The sequence below is a fragment of the Meriones unguiculatus genome, chromosome X (assembly GCF_030254825.1).
Source record: "Meriones unguiculatus strain TT.TT164.6M chromosome X, Bangor_MerUng_6.1, whole genome shotgun sequence".
Taxonomy (NCBI): domain Eukaryota; kingdom Metazoa; phylum Chordata; class Mammalia; order Rodentia; family Muridae; genus Meriones; species Meriones unguiculatus.
Genome location: NC_083369.1, coordinates 72,394,254 through 72,409,420, shown reverse-complemented (window position 1 = coordinate 72,409,420; position 15,167 = coordinate 72,394,254).

Below are 15,167 nucleotides of genomic sequence, written 5' to 3'. Positions count from 1 at the left end.
CTCCACCACAGGATCCCCAGGAACCACCAGAAAATAACCCCAAACTCCTAAGATAACACAATGGGTAGAGGCCAGCGTAAAAGCTCAAGCAACAAAAGACAGAGCAATATGGCATCTCCAGAACCCAGTTACCCAGGGGCAAGTAGCCCTGGACACCCCACCATAACTGAAATACAAGAAGATGACCTAACAAGTATGCTCATGAAGATGATAACAGAGGAAACAAATAAGATTTGTAAAGACATAGAGGAAGATAAACTCAAACAGAATATTGCCATCTGTAAAGAAATAGAGGAAGCTGCAGCCAAACAGTTTATGGCCTTTAGAAAGGAAATGCTTAAAGCACTGAATGAAATAAAAGAAACAGAGTTGAAGGAACTAAAAGAAAAACAGGAAAGTACAATCAGACAGGTGAAGGAAGTAAACAAAACAACTCAAGACCTGAAGATAGAATTGGAAAAATTGAAGAAAACACAAATGGAAGAAATAATGGAAAGGAAGAATCTAGGGAAGAAAACAGGAACTACAGAGGTAAGCATAACCAACAGACTACAAGAGATGGAAGAAAGAATCTCAGGTGTAGAAGATACAATGGAAGAAATCGATGTATCTGTCAAAGAAAATGTTAAAGCTGAAAAATTCCTGACACAGACCGTCCAAGAAATGCAAGACAATATGAAAAGACAAAACCTAAGAATAATAGGTATAGAGGAAAAAGAAGACTCCCTTCTCCAAGGCCCAGAAAATATTTTCAACAAAATCATTGAAGAAAATTTCCCCAAGCTAAAGGAGAGGCCAATTAGAATACATGAGGCCTACAGAACACCCAGCAAATTTGACCAGAAAAGAAAATCCTCCCGCCACATAATAATCAAAACAGTAAGTATACAGAACAAAGAAAAAATACTAAAAGCTGCAAGGGAAAAAGGCCAAGTAACATATAATGGCAAACCCATTAGAATCACACCTGACTTTTCAACAGAGACTATGAAAGCCAGAAGGGCCTGGACAGATATCATGCAGACCCTAAGAGAACACAGATGTCAGCCCAGGCTACTATACCCAGCAAAACTCTCAGTCCTCATAGATGGAGAAAACAAGATATTCAATGACAAAAACAAATTTCAACAATACCTACAAACAAATCCAGCATTACAGAAGACACTGGAAGGGAAAATACAACCCAAGAAAGCTAGCTACATTCAAGAAAACACAGGAAATAAATAACCTCACTTCAGTAAAACAAAAAGCAACCAAGCACACAACCTGATGACCACAGCCAACATCAAAATCAAGAGATCTAACAGCCACTGGTCATTAATCTCTCTCAACATCAATGGACTCAACTCTCCAATAAAAAGACACAGACTAACAGAATGGATACGTAAACAAAACCCAGCAATCTGTTGCATACAAGAAACACACCTAAGACACAAAGATAGACATTACCTGAGGGTAAAGGGATGGAAGACAACTTTCCAAGCAAACGGACCCAAGAAGCAAGCAGGAGTAGCCATTCTAATATCTGATAAAATAGACTTTCAACCAAAATTAATCAAAAGAGATGGGGAAGGACACTTCATACTCATCAAGGGAAAATTCCACCAGGAAGACATCACAATCCTGAACATCTATGCCCCAAATACAAGGGCACCCACATTTGTGAAAGAAACATTGATAAAATTTAAAGCACATATAGATCCACACACATTAATAGTGGGAGACTTCAACACCCCACTCTCAACAAAGGACAGGTCAACTAAACAGAAATTAAACAAAGAAACAATGTCTCTGACAGAGGTCATGAATCAAATGGACCTAACAGACATTTACAGAACTTTGCACCCAAACACAAAAGAATTTACCTTCTTCTCAGCACCTCATGGAACCTTCTCCAAAAGAGACCACATAGTGGGTCACAAAGCAAGCCTCAACAGACACAAGAAGATTGAAATAATCCCATGTATCTTGTCTGATCACCATGGAATAAAGCTGGACCTCAACAATAAATAGAAATAACAAAAAGCCTACACACACATGGAAACTGAACAACTTGTTACTAAATGACAGCTGGGTCAGGGAAGAAATAAAGAAAGAAATTAAAGTCTTTCTAGAAATCAATGAAAATGAAGACACAACATACCCGAACTTGTGGGACACAATGAAAGCAGTGCTAAGAGGAAAGTTCATAGCACTAAGTGCCTTCAAGAAGAAATTCGAGACAGCTCATTCAAGCACCCTAATGGCTCACTTAAAAACCCTAGAAAAAGAAAAAGCAGACACACCAAGAAGGAGTAGACGGCTGGAAATAATCAAACTCAGGGCTGAAATCAATCAATTGGAAACAAATAAAACAATTCAAAGAATCAATGAAACCAAGAGCTGGTTCTTTGAGAAAATCAACAAGATCGACAAACCCTTAGCCAAGCTAACTAAAAGGCAGAAAGACACCACCCAAATCAACAAAATCAGAAATGAAAAGGGGGATATAACTACAGACACTGAGAAAATCCAAACAATCATTAGGACTTACTTCAAAAGTCTGTATGCCACAAAATTTGAAAATCTAAATGAAATGGACAATTTTCTTGATCGATTTGACTTACCAAAGCTGAACCAGGACCAGGTAAATCAACTAAATAGACCTATATCCCCCAAAGAAATAGAAGCGGTCATCAAAAGTCTCCCATCCAAAAAAAGCCCAGGACCAGATGGCTTCAGCGCAGAATTCTACCAGACCTTCAAAGAAGAGCTAACACCAATTCTCTTCAAACTATTCCACAAAATAGAAACAGAAGGAATATTACCAAATTCATTCTATGAAGCCACAGTCACCTTGGTACCTAAACCTCACAAAGACTCAACAAAGAAAGAGAATTTCCGGCCAATCTCCCTTATGAACATTGATGCAAAAATACTTAATAAAATACTTGCAAACCGAATCCAAGAACACATCAAAGATATTATCCACTATGACCAAGTAGGCTTCATCCCAGGTATGCAGGGGTGGTTCAATATACGGAAATCCATCAATGTGATCCACCATATTAACAAACTGAAAGAAAAAAAACACATGATAATCTCCCTAGATGCTGAAAAAGCCTTTGACAAAATCCAACATCCATTCATGTTCAAAGTATTGGAGAGATCAGGGATACAAGGCACATATCTAAACATAGTAAAGGCGATATACAGCAAGCCTATAGCCAACATCAAACTGAATGGAGAGAAACTTAAAGCAATCCCACTGAAATCAGGGACAAGACAAGGCTGCCCACTCTCTCCATATCTCTTCAACATAGTGTTGGAAGTCCTTGCTAGAGCAATAAGACAGTTGAAGGAGATCAAGGGGATACAAATTGGAAAGGAAGAAGTCAAATTATCACTATTTGCAGATGATATGATAGTATACGTGAGTGACCCCAAAAACTCTACCAGGGAACTCCTACAGCTGATAAACACCTTCAGCAAAGTGGCAGGATACAAAATTAACTCAAAAAAATCAGTAGCCCTCCTGTATACAAAAGACAAAAGGGCTGAGAAAGAAATTAAGGAAACAACACCCTTCACAATAGCCACAAATGACATAAGGTACCTCGGAGTAACCCTAACCAAGGAAGTCAAAGACTTGTATGAAAAAAATTTCAAATCTCTGAAGAAAGAATTAGAAGAAGATATGAGAAGATGGAAAGATCTCCCATGCTCATGGCTTGGTAGGATTAACATAGTAAAAATGGCCATCTTACCAAAAGCAATCTACAGATTCAATGCAATGCCCATCAAATTACCAACACAATTCTTTACAGACCTGGAAAGGAAAATTCTCAACTTCATATGGAATAACAAGAAACCCAGAATTGCTAAAACAATCCTCTACAATAAAAGATCTTCTGGAGGTATCTCCATCCCTGATCTTAAGTTGTACTATAGAGCAACAGTTTTAAAAACTGCATGGTACTGGCATAGAAACAGAATGGTGGATCAATGGAACCGAACAGAGGACCCAGAAATAAACCCACACACTTATGGACACCTGATCTTTGACAAAGACGCCAAAACCATACAATGGAAAAAAGATAGCATCTTCAACAAATGGTTCTGGTCTAACTGGATGTCTACATGTAGAAAAATGAAAATAGATCCATACTTGTCACCCTGCACAAAACTGAAGTCCAAGTGGATCAAAGACCTCAACATAAAACCAGACACATTAAATCGGCTTGAAAAAAAAGTGGGAAATACCCTAGAACTCATTGGTACAAGGGGAAACTTCCTGAACAGAACACCAACAGCACAGGCTCTAAGAGCAACAACCAATAAATGGGACCTCATGAAACTGAAAAGCTTCTGTAAAGCAAAGGACACCGTCATCAAAACAAAGCGACCACCTACAGATTGGGAAAGAATCTTCACCAACCCTTTATCTGACAGAGGACTCATATCCAGTATATATAAAGAACTAAAGAAGCTGAAAAGCAGCAAACCAAGTAATCCACTTAAAAAATGGGGAACAGAGCTAAACAGAGAATTCTCTGTAGAGGAATACCGAATGGCAGAGAAGCACTTAAAGAAATGTTCAACCTCATTAGCCATTAGGGAAATGCAAATCAAAACAACCCTGAGATTTCACCTTACACCCATGAGAATGGCCAAGATCAAAAACTCAAGTGACAACAAATGCTGGAGAGGTTGTGGAGAAAGGGGAACCCTTCTCCACTGCTGGTGGGAATGTAAACTTGTACAACCACTCTGGAAATCAATCTGGCGCTTTCTCAGACAACTAGGAATAGCGCTTCCTCAAGATCCAGCCATACCACTACTGGGCATATATCCAAAAGAGGCTCAAGTACACAAAAAGGACATTTGCTCAACCATGTTTGTAGCAGCTTTATTTGTAATAGCCAGAAGCTGGAAACAACCCAGATGCCCCTCAATTGAAGAATGGATGCAGAAATTGTGGTACATCTACACAATGGAATATTACTCAGCAATGAAAAATAAGGAAATCATGAAATTTGCAGGTAAATGGTGGGATCTGGAAAGGATCATCCTGAGTGAGTTGTCTCAGAAGCAAAAAGACACACATGGTATATACTCACTCATATAGACATACAACATAGGACAAACCCACTAAAACCTGTGCATCTAAAGAAACTAAGCAAGAGAGAGGACCCTAACTAAAACGTCCAATCCCCATCCAGAAAGGCAAAGAGGATGGACATCAGAAGAAGAAGAAAACAGGAAAACCTAGGAACCTACCACAGAGGGCCTCTGAAAGCCTCTGCCCTTCAGACTATCAAAGCAGATGCTGAGCCTGATGGGCAACTGTTGGGTAGAGTGAACGGACTTTTAGGTAAGAACTGGGAAATAGTAAGAGCTGGAGAGGACAGGGTCTCCACATGGAGAGCAACAGAACAAGAAAATTTGAACATAGGGAACTTCCCAGAGACTCATACTCCAACCAAGGACTATTCATGGAGATAACCTAGAACCCCTGCACAGATGTAGCCCAGGGCAGTTCAGAGTCCAATTGGGTTACATAGTAATGTGAAGAGGGACTGCCTCTGACATACTCTGATTGGCCTGCTCTTTGATCACCTCCCTCTGGGGGGGGGAGCAGCCTTACCAGGCCACAGTAGAGGACAATACAGCCACTTTTGATGTGAACTGACAGACTAAGATCAGAAAGGAGAGGAGAACCTCCCCTATTAGTGGACTTGGGGAGTGGCATGCAAGCAGAGGGAGGAGGGAGGGTGGGATTGGGAGGGGAGGAGGGAGGGGCTTATGGGGGGATGCAGAATGAATAAAGTGTAATTGATGAAAAATTTAAAAAAAAAAAACAAAAAAAAACAAAAAAAAGAAGGAGCCTATTATTTTTCCACTATTCTTAATGCTTATTAATACTAAATCTAATTCATTACTTTCCTTAAACTTATTATTCTTATTAAAGCCTTTAACAATCTACTAATAATAAATTTCTTTATAAAATTAAAAAAAAAATATTTCATATGAATCAGAAAACAGCATTCACATTTGACCTCAGAATTTTTCTTTTAGATGGAATATATAATATCACCTCTAAACAGTACAATGGAGATTTTTATGTAAAGGAATGGCACTGAAAAATTAATCAGGTAATTCTGACTACTATGCTTTGACTGACATATGGCAGAATGAATCTGGCTTATACACAGTACAGAACTTTCTCCAAGGAATAGCCTATTATACTAAGACACTTGAATATAAATTTTAATCTTGTTGGAGCCATATGTAGAATCATGTTTAAAATCTTGGAAGACAAGCCTCACTAATGAAACTTACTTGTACCTTCCAAGCATGGAGTTACGTGAAAATCAACAATTATAAACATTTGTTAAGATTAAAGAGGGCTGCCACGACCTTGTACGTGTTAGGCAAAAACTATACTATTGAGCTACATCTTAGCCCCATTATTGTTCACTTACAGTGAAAATATTTACAATGTTTTCCTCATCCCTTTCAAAATACAGGTTCAGGTGTACTTATGAGTTCTAAAAAGGGATCAAAAACATTACAATTTCTATTAATATTTAAAATTTGTGTAGTCACTGTGTCATTTTCTCATTTGAAAGATCATGGTTTTCATCAAATCTTTACCAATTAATGAAGCAGATAGGAGAACCAGACAGCTAGTAGACTGAAATCTCTCAATATAACTCTTGATGGGTTTTATCATGAGCTTAAAGATTTTGATTGCTCTAGGAAGTGTGAAGAACAGCAGATTGAATATGAGATCCCAGGATTTACTTCAGTAAGCACCTCTTCAATATTTTTAACATCCTTTCTTCTTTTTGTGGTGGAGGTAGTTTGGGTTCGTCTAATGGTTCTGAGTATTTTCTCTCCTTCTGGTTCTTTTTTTTTTTTTAACTCTGTGACATGTCAACATTTGTCCTATGAACAACCATTTTCTTTTACAAGATCCAGTCAAACGGGTATCCTGGCATTGGTCAGTTATCTTGTCCTTTTTTTTTTTTTTTTAATCCTGTGTATATTTGTGCATCGAGCAATGGGTCTCAAAAAGAAATTTTTCTTAACTGATCATATTCAATCCATCTATTTCCAGATAATCTCTCCCCTTCTCACATGTCTCCATTTCTCCAGTATCACATCTGATTTTATGTCATATACATAAAAATTATTTTGTATATCTACATAAAATCTAGAATAAAAAATAAAGGGAAACATGCAATATGTGTCTTTCTTTTTTCATTAATTTTATTTATTTATTATACTAATTATAGTTTATTCACATTTTATTCCAGCTGTAGGCCCCCTCATTCCCTCCCAATCCCACACTCTCTCCTTCATCTCCTTCCATGCCCAACCCATCTCCAAGTCCACTAGTAGAGGAAGTCCTCTTCCCTTTCTATCTGACGGTGACCTATCAGGTTTCATCAGTACTGTTGCATTGTCTTCTTCTATAGCCTGGTAAGGCTGCTTCCCACTCAGGAAGAGGTGATCAAAGAGCCAGCCACTGAGTTCATATCACTGACAGTCTCGTTTCCCCTTACTAGGGCACCAATTGGATTCTGAGCTGCCATGGGCTACATCTGTGCCAAGGATATAGGTTATCTCCATGAATGGTCCTTAGATGGAGTATCAGTATCAGAAAAGACCTCTGTATCCAGATTTCTTGGTTCTGTTGGTCTCCTTTTGGAGCTCCTGTCTTCTACAAGTCTTTCTATTCCTCCCTTCTTTCATAAGGGTCCCTGTACTCTGCCCCAAGTTTGGGTATGAGTCTCAGCATCTGCTTTGATATTCTGCTGGGTAGAGTCTTTCAGAGGACATCTGTGGTAGGTTTCTGTCCTGTTCCCTGTATTCTTACTCTTCCAATGTCCATCCTGCTTGCCTTTCTGGATGAGGATTAGGCATCTTAACCATGGACCTCCTTGTTTACCTTCTTTAGCTGTATTTGGGCATAGGTTTTCAGAATGTGATGTTCTTCTTGTAGATTTTTCCTTTGATGAAAATAAAGTATCCCTCCTCATCTTTTTGATTTATTTTGTTGAAAATCTGATTTATTAGATATTAGGATAGCTACTCAAGCTTGTTTTCTGGGTGCATTTGTTTGCAAAATATTTTTCCAGCCCTTTGTTCTGAAGTAGTGTCTATCTTTGTTGTTTCTTGGATGCAACAGAATGTTGGTTCCCCAACCATTCTGTTAGTGTGGGTTTTTTTTTATTGGAGAGTTGAGTCTCTTGATGTTGATAGATAATAGTGACCAATGAATGTTAGTTCTTTTGTTGTGGAGTTGATGGTGTTACTGTGTTTCAGTGCTTGTTTTCTTTTAATGGTTTTGTTGTGACGTTATCTATATCCTGTGTTTTCTTGGGTGTAGTTATTTTCATTGGATTGGAGTTTTCCTTCTAATATCTTCTGTAGGTCTGGGTTGCTATGTAGATATTGCTTAAGCTTAGTTTTGTTGTGGACTATTTGGTTTTCTTCTATTGAAAGCTTTGCTGGTATAGTAGTCTGGGTTGGCAACTATGGTTCCTTAGAGTCTGCATGAAATCTGCCCAGGCCCTTCTGGCTTTCATAGTTTCTGTTGAGAAGTCTGGTGTGATTCTGACAGGTCTATTTTTAAATGTTATTTTCCTTTTTCCCTTGTTGCTTTTAATATTTTTTTCTTTGTTCTGTAGATTTGGTGTTTTGAATATTATTTGACATGAGGAATTTCTTTTCTTGTCTAGTCTATTTGGTGTTCTCTAGGCCTCTTGTATGTTCATGAACATCTCTTTTTTTTTTTAAGTTGGAAAAAATTTCCACTATGATTTTCTTGAAAATATTTTCTGAACCTTGGAGCCTGGAACCTCCTTTTTCACTTATTCCTATTATTCTTAGGTTTTGTCCTTTTGTGGTGTCTTTGATTTCTTGGATGTTTTATGTTTAGGACTTTTCTGATTTACTTTTTCTTTGAAAGATGTATCAATTTCTCCAAGTGTATCTTCAGTTCCTGAGATTATCTCTTCCACCTCTTGTATTCTTTTAGCGATGTTTAACTTTGTGTTTCCTGATCTTTTCTCTAAGTTCTCCAGCTCCAGGGTTGTCTCTGTTTCTGTTTTCTTTATTGATTCTATTTCTGTTTTCATGTCTTGCACCATTTCCTTCATCTGTTTGAATGTGGATTCCTGTGTTTCCATGGTGGCCCCTTTTTTTGTTCATTTCCTTTTTTATGTTTTTTTAATTTTATTTTTATTTATAATTACACTTTATTCACTTTGTATCCCACCCTTGGTTCCCCCCTCCTCCCATCCCAATCTCTCCCTTTCTCCACCCTCTGCGTGCATGCCCCTCCCCAAGTCCACTGATAGGGGAGGACTTCTTTTCCTTCCTTCTTATCCTAGTCAATTAGGTCTCATCAGGAGTGGCTGCCTTGTTTTCTTCTGTGGCCAGGTAATGCTGATTCCCCCTCAGGGGGAGGTAATTAAACAGCAGGCCAATCAGTTCATGCCAGAGACAGTCCCTGTTCCTATTACAATGGAACCCACTTGGATACTGAACTGCCATGGGCTACATCTGTGCAGGGGTCGGTCTTAGGTTATCTCCATGCATAGCCCTTGGTTGGAATAGCAGTCTCAGGAAAGACCCCTGTGCTCAGATTTTTTTGGTTCTGTTGCTCTCCTTATGGAGTTCCTGTCCTCTCCAGATTTTACTGTTTCCCACTTCTTTCCTAAGATTCCCTGTACTCTGCCCAAAGGTTACCTATAAGTCTCAGTATCTACATTGATAGTCTGCAGGGCAGAGCTTTTCAGAGGTACTTGTGTCAGACTCCTGACTTGTTCCCTCTTTTCTCCTTCTTCTGATGTCCAGCCTCTTTGCCTTTCTGGATAGGGATTGAGCATTTTAGCAAGAGTCCTCCCTCTTGATTAGTTCCTTTAGGTGTACAGGTTTTAGTAGGTTTATCCTATGTTATGTCTATATGAGTGAGTATATACCATGTGCATCTTTCTGCTTCTGGGATAGCTCAATCAGGATGATCTTTTCCAGATCCCACCATTTACCTGAATATTTCATGATTTCCTTGTTTTTTATTGCTGAGTAAGATTCCATTGTGTAGATATACCACAATTTGTGCATCCATTCCTCCACTGAGGGGCATCTTGGCTGTTTCCAGCTTCTGGCTATTACAAATAAGGCTGCTACAAACATGGTTGAGCAAATGTCCTTATTGTGTACTTGAGAATCTTTTGGATATATGCCTAGGAGTGGTATAGCTGGATCGTGAGGAAGCGCTATTTCTAGTTGTCTGTGAAAGCACCAGATTGCTTTCCAGAGTGGTTGTGCAAGTTTACATTCCCACCAGCAGTGGAGGAGGGTTCCCCTTTCTCCACAATCTCTCCAACATGTGTTGTCTCTTGAGTTTTTGATCTTAGCCATTCTGATGGGTGTAAGGTGAAATCTTAAGGCCATTTTGCTTTGCATTTCCCTGATGGCTAATGAGGTTGAGCATTTCGTTAAGTGTTTCTCTGCCATTCAATATTCCTCTGCAGAGAGTTCTCTGTTTAGCTCTGTACCCCATTTTTTAATTAGATTACTTGATTTTTTGTTATTTAACTTCTTCAGTTCTTTATATATACTGGATATTAGCCCTCTGTCAGATATAGGGTTGGTGCAGATTTTTTCCCAACCTGTAGCCTGTCGTTTTGTTCTGAGGACAGTATTCTTTGCTTTATAGAAGCTTTTCAGCTTCCTGAGGTCCCATTTATTGATTGTTGCTCTTAGAGCCTGTGCTGTTGGTGTTCTGTTCAGGAAGTTGTCTCCTATGCCAATGAGTTCAAGGGCATTCCCCACTTTTTCTTCTAAGCGGTTTAGTATGTCTGGTTTTATGTTGAGGTCTTTGATCCACTTGGACTTTAGTTTTGTACAGGGTGATAAGTATGGATCTATTTGCATTTTTCTACATGTAGACTTCCAGTTAGACCAGCACCATTTGTTGAAGATGCTGTCTTTTTTCCATTGAATGTATTTGACATCTTTGTCAAAAATCAGGTGTCCATATGTATGTGGATTTATGTCAAGGTCTTCTATTTGATTCCATTGATCCACTAGCTTGTTTCTATGCCAGTACCAGGCAGTTTTTAAAAGTGTTGTTCTATAGTACAGCTTGAGATCAGGGATGGAGATACCTCCTGAAGATCTTTTCCTCTAGAGAATTGTTTTAGCAATTCTGGGTTTCTTGTTGTTCCATATGAAAGTGAGAATTTTTTTTCAAGGTCTGTAAAGAATTGTGTTGGTAATTTGATGGGAATTGCATTGAATCTGTAGAATTCTTTTTGTAAAATGGCTATTTTTATTATATTAATCCTGCCAAGCCATGAGCATGGGAGATCTTTCTATCTTCTGATATCTTCTTCTAATTCTTTCATCAGAGACTGGAAATTTTTTTCATACAAGTCTTTGACTTGCTTGGTTAGGTTCACACCAAGGTACTTTTATGTCCTTTGTGGCTATTGTGAAGGGTGTTGTTTCCATAATTTCTTTCTCGGCCCTTTTGTCCTTTGTATACAGGAAGGCTACTGATTTTTTTGAGTTAATTTTTTATCCAGCCACTTTGCTGAAGGTGTTAATCAGCTGTAGGAGTTCCCTGCTAGAGTTTTGGGGGTCACTCAGGTATACTATCATATCATCTGCAAATAGTGATACTTTGACTTCTTTTCCAATTTGTATCCTCTTGATCTCCTTTAGTTGTCTTATTGCTCTAGCTAGGACTTCAAGAACAATGTTGAAAAGATATGGAGAAAGTGGACAGCCTTGCCTTGTCTCTGATTTCAGTAGGAATGATTTAAGTTTCTCTCCATTGAGTTTGATGTTGGCTATAAGCTTGCTGTATATCGCCTTTACTATGTTCAGGTATGTGCCTTGTATCCCTGATCTCTCCAATACTTTAAACATGAATGGATGTTGGATTTTGTCAAATGCCTTTTCAGCATCTAAGGAGAAGATCATGTGCTTTTTCTTCTTCTTCAGTTGTTCACTTCCTTTTTTATATGCCACTAATTGTGCCTCTACTTGTGACTCTATTTTTTTTTTTTTTTTGGCTGTAGTTTTCTGTATTTCTTTGAGTGCTTGTTCATTTCCTCTCTATATGCTTCTACTCTTGCCTCCACCCATGTGTCTATTTGACACTATTTGCCTGTATTTTTTTGAGAGCTTTGTTCGTTTCCTCTTTATGTGCCTCTAATATCTGGATAAGCCTAGAAATGAGATCATTTTCCTGTGTTTCCGATGAGTTAGCATGTTCATTGATTTTGGGCTTTGCTGGTGCAGCCATGATATCCTGATTTTTGTTGGATGTGTTCCTATGCAGACCCCTAACCATCTGCTTATCGATATTTGTTTTTGGAGTCTGTATTTCAGACTGGGTCTGTCTTCCTCTGGTGTCTGGAGTAGTCTTTAGGAAGATGAGAGAGATCCACAGGTATGAGAGTGGATGTTGGTATTTCAGCTATAGCTAAGGGAGGAAGGTCACAGGCATAGGTACACAAATGCAGTTTAACAATCATGGGCGAGACGTGCTCCATGCCAATTGACTAACTCTATGTTTTCCTCCACTTTTGAAAGTCATTTAAGGTTCTTAAATTATTTTTCCTTTTTTAAATTTTTCATCAATTACACTTTATTCATTCTGCATCCCCCCATAAGCCCCTCCCTCCTCCCCTCCCAATCCCACCCTCCCTCCTTCCTCTGCTTGCATGCCACTCCCCAAGTCCACTGATAGGGGAGGTTCTCCTCTCCTTTCTGATCTTAGTCTATCAGTTCACATCAAAAGTGGCTGCATTGTCCTCTACTATGGCCTGGTAAGGCTGCTCCCCCCCCCCAGGGGGAGGTGATCAAAGAGCAGGCCAATCAGATTATGTCAGAGGCAGTCCCTCTTCCCATTACTATGTAACCCAATTGGACTCTGAACTGCCCTGGGCTACATCTGTGCAGGGGTTCTGGGTTATCTCCATTGACACCTAAATGAACATCAGTACAAAGTCCCAATTTATTTCTAATATCAGAGATCAGACCTCTACTCTTGCCTGATGCGTCTAAAACAAAAAGGGGGAAATGTAGAGAGCTGCGGAATGCCGTGCCTTAAAGATGGAGCTTGTTTCTGCCTTCTACCTTCCCGATGGTGAGAGCTCTCTGTCACGAACAATTCCACATTTGGCTAAGGCTGAGGATCTGGCTTGCTTCCATGTATGTGGACCTATCTGCATTGTCCACGTGGCACACTGGGGCTGGCTACCCAGAGGCTATTTAAGCTGTGGGCTGGCTTTCCCCAGGGTCAGATGATTGTTCAAGGTTCCTGAATAAACTGCATTGAAAAAGAAAAAAAAAAAATCATGGGCATGTGTGTGGAAGTGTGTCCTGAAGGACAGGGTGCTAGATGCCTGGAATGTGAGGCCTATGTGCAGAAGGGGGTGCATGTGCTGGCACTGTCCCCAGCCACAATGCACATGCACAGGTGCCCCGAATACCTCAGTGTCCTCCAGACGGGCCATACTGTCTTCTTGGCATTCAGATCTGCCTGGGCTCCAGGAATTGTTTGCCTGGACTCCACTGGTAGACCCACAGAACAGGGGCTTCAATGTTGAGAACTCTATCTCAAGAATCCCTACATTGCCCACAGTGGGTTTGTGGGTGGTAGGTATCTGACGTCTGGCTACTTGCATAGAGAGACCCTGGATGTGGGATTCTGCATGCAGTCAATTGAACGTGCACTCACTTGCTAGCAGACCTAATTGGAAAACACAGGGGTTTCCCCCTGTTCTCTACTCTCAGATGTGGGCCTGCGGGGGCAAATGAGAGTGTAAGAGATATGTCAGTCAGTTGTGTCCATTGTTTGTCCACTGGTCAGGGAAACCCTTACTTGGTGTAGCCACTTCTGTTGCCTCAGTCATGGACCATAGCATCTCCTATCAGGAGGTAGCTGATACCTCAGTGCCTGAGACTGGTATAGCCACCAGCTGGGAGACCCTGGAGAACCTGTATAGCTGCCTGCAGAACTAAGAGACCAGTACAGTTGTCCACTGGGAGGCCATGGGAAACATGTACAGCCACGTCCAGACCTGGGAGGTCTGTATAGATTGCTAGCCTCAGCTGTGGAACTTGGAGGCCTGTGTCTGCTGTCTCATTTACTGAGCAGGCAGGTCCATGCTTGGAGCAGAGACACTGCAGGTGCCTCTGTCAAGGAGGGAGGTTCATGCTTGGATTAAGGGGAAGTGCAAGGGGTTGAATCTTCACCACTCTCAGTCCCTGGAAACATCTACAGGTGACCTGGATCCAAATGGTTTCAGCTTGTGGGTTGTCCCCTCTGTCTCAGGAAGCCTCAATGTTGGTGTTCTGGCTTCAGCTGCTTCTCCACTCACCAATTTCAGAGTTTCAGATCCTGTGCCCCTCAGAAACATTGCATACTGGTCGCCCCCATCTTGGATTCCTCGGGATGTATGATTTTTATATATTTTCCTGAATTATTGAAGCCTGGAATTTAAAATGGTGTGATTTTGAGAGTTTGGGCTGTATTTCTCTGACATGTGATTACTTACTTTTCCTGGAATTATAGTCTTCTTCGAGACCATATCTCAGAACTGGAGAGATAGCTCTGCAGCTATGAGCACTTGCTTACTTCTCTTGCAGAGGACCTAAGTTCACTCTCTAGTGCCCACAACTGCTCACAATTGCCTGTGAACCAGTTCTAGAAAATCAGTCATCTCCTTCACACACCTGCTATATCTAAACTCATACAGGCATGGACACAAACACAGAAATAAGAAATAAACATTTTAAAGATGGTAAGAGAAATATTTACTTTTAAAATCTAAAGTTTTTAATCACCATTTCTTTTTTTTTATTTATTTTATTTTTTTTTATCAGTTACATTTTATTAACTCTGTATCCCAGCCGTGTCCCGATCCCTCATTCCCTCCCAGTCCCTCCCTCCCTCCCTCATCTCCACCTTGCCCCTTTCTAAGTCCACTGATAGGGGGGACCTCCTCCCCATTCATCTGATCCTGTTTTATCAGGTATCTTCAGGACTGGCTGCAAAGCCCTCCTCTGTGGCCTAACAGGACTGCTCCTCCCTTCGGGGGTGGGGAGACCAAAGAGCCAGTCATCGAGTTCCTGTTAGAAATAGTCCCTGTTCC